This window comes from Elephantulus edwardii, unplaced genomic scaffold (assembly GCF_000299155.1).
Source record: "Elephantulus edwardii isolate Elephantulus edwardi_28Jun2011 unplaced genomic scaffold, EleEdw1.0 scaffold00073, whole genome shotgun sequence".
In the NCBI taxonomy this organism is placed as follows: domain Eukaryota; kingdom Metazoa; phylum Chordata; class Mammalia; order Macroscelidea; family Macroscelididae; genus Elephantulus; species Elephantulus edwardii.
The window spans coordinates 3374186-3376641 of record NW_006399823.1 but is presented as its reverse complement, the minus strand read 5'-3'; the positions used below and the strand labels follow the sequence as shown (position 1 = coordinate 3376641).

Below are 2456 nucleotides of genomic sequence, written 5' to 3'. Positions count from 1 at the left end.
CTCTCCATATTATAAGATACATTAAATCAATTAACATTAATGAAAAATATATTTACAGAAGTATCGATTACTTTATACATTTAATCAGTCACTGCCATGGAGTCAGAACTGATCAAAGAGGACCCTCTAGTGTGTTTTCAAAGGTTGTAAATTGCACAAGAGGACATTACTACTTTTCTCCCATAGAGTGGCTGATAGATTCAAACAAGTACAAAGTTCCCTGTGGACTATGCCACCAGATCTCCCATATATACAATCGTATTAAAAATTATTTGGGCACAAAATATTTAGGTTTCTTTTCTTTATATAACTGCCTGCAAGCCATTCAATTACAGTTAAAATAGCAGACACACTTATTTTGAAAGAGATTAATTTCATCAGCTTTAACATCATATTTGAAGAGATACTATAATTCCTTTAATCTCTTATATTTCAGCCTTACTATTTACCACTGAATGATCCAAATTGATTCTAATACTTGATCCAATTAAGTTGTAGACTTATGTTTACATTTATTCTGAGTGTCCATACTTCTGTGAGGCATCAAAAGAATCCATAAATACTGTTAGGAGTGTCTTGAATCTGTCAGGGAATAGAGACGATCTGGCAGAAATTAAAGGACACTGACTTATGGCAAAGTGAAGAGTTTATGGTCTCATATTAAAAGCAATCAAATGAAAATATTCTTAAACATCATGTACTAGCCAAGGAAGACTCATCTAGCTGATATACGTAAACAATGCTATGCCATTTTAAAAAAAATTAATCACCATACATATGTCCCATGGGAAGCTCCTTGGTTGGCCTAACGTATTCCCACACCACTGTGTTAAACATGGATCTGATCTACAGTTTGGATATGATACAAAGACTGTGATTAAAAAATTAAGTATTAGTGGAGTCCGGCGCAGCGCACGCTGAGGCAGCTCGGTGGCTGGTGCTTGTGGAGCAAGTCAGGTCTTCCCAACCCAAGAGCTCAATGCGGGGCTGCAGTGCGAGTTCACACACATAGTTCAGGATGCAGGGCCTAAGTTGTAGATTTTATCAACACAAATTTCCTGAGGTAGAAGATGTAGAGATGGTGAATGTAAGCTCCATTGCTGAAATGGGGGCTTATGTCAGCTTGCTGGAATACAACAACATTGAAGGCATGATTCTTCTAAGTGAATTATCCAGAAGGCATATCCGTTCTATAAACAACTTATCTGAATTGGCAGAAATGAGTGTGTGGTTGTCATTAGAGTGGACAACGAAAAAGGATATATTGATCTCTCCAAAAAAAGAGTTTCTCCAGAGGAAGCAATCAAATGTGAAGACAAATTCACCAAATCCAAAACTGTTTACCGCATTCTATGTCATGTGGCTGAGGTGTTAGAATACACCAAGGATGAGCAACTGGAGAGTCTTTTCCAGAGAACTGTTTGGGTGTTTGATGACAAGTACAGGAGACCTGGATACGGTGGCTATGATGCGTTTAAGCATGCAGTCTCAGACCCAGCTATTTTGGATAGTTTAGATTTGAATGAAAATGAACGACGAATACTCATTGACAATATTAATAGACATTTGACGCCACAAGCAGTTAAAATTCGAGCAGATATTGAAGTGGCTTGTTATGGTTATGAAGGCATAGATGCTGTAAAAGAAGCCCTGAGAGCAGGTTTGAATTGTTCAACAGAAACCATGCCCATCAAAATTAATCTAATAGCACCTCCTTGATATATGATGACAACAACCACTCTAGTGAGAACAGAGGGCCTCTCTGTCCTCAACCAAGCTATGGCTGTTATCAAAGAAAAGATTGAAGAAAAGAGGGGGGTTTTCAATGTTCAGATGGAGCCCAAAGTGGTCACAGACACAGATGAGACTGAACTTGCAAGACAGCTGGAGAGGCTTGAGAGAGAAAATGCAGAAGTAGATAGAGATGACGATGCAGAAGAAATGGAAGCCAAGTGCAAGTTAAGGAACACAAAGCAGCCTTTCCAGGCTGGACAGTATCAACCCTAGACTTGAAAGTTTTCCAGTATTGAAAACTTCAAAGCTAAATATTTTTTATTTCCAAGTATTTAAATGGTCCAACAGACCAGAATGTGAAATGCCCTCCTTAATGTCAACTGATTTTACAAAGTAACTCCAGCATATCAAGCATTTTTTAAGGGAGTGGCCTAATTTCACTAGAGACTAAAATCTTTACACAAAGAAAAGTCATAAAATCAGGCCTGTGATTTCCTTTTCTCATGTCTCCAGATTGGCACCCTTTATAGTTCAATGCCTCCATGAGATTGACCAAGGGCACTCAAACAGTCCCAATCTTTATGAAATGTATTCAAGCAAACATTAAATAAATTTCTGGGATATTTAAAAATAAAATAAGTGTTGAAGGCTCCTTAAAGGATACCCTTGACTCCATGAAGACAGAAAATTATATTCCCATACAAATATTTTATTGCATTTAC

General features: G+C 37.5%; 1 pseudogene; it reads left to right on the top strand.

The window, feature by feature from the left end:
• The first annotated feature begins 1018 nt into the window (after positions 1-1018).
• Positions 1019-2007, top strand: LOC102877664 (annotated as a pseudogene).
• Positions 2008-2456: the final 449 nt, after the last annotated feature.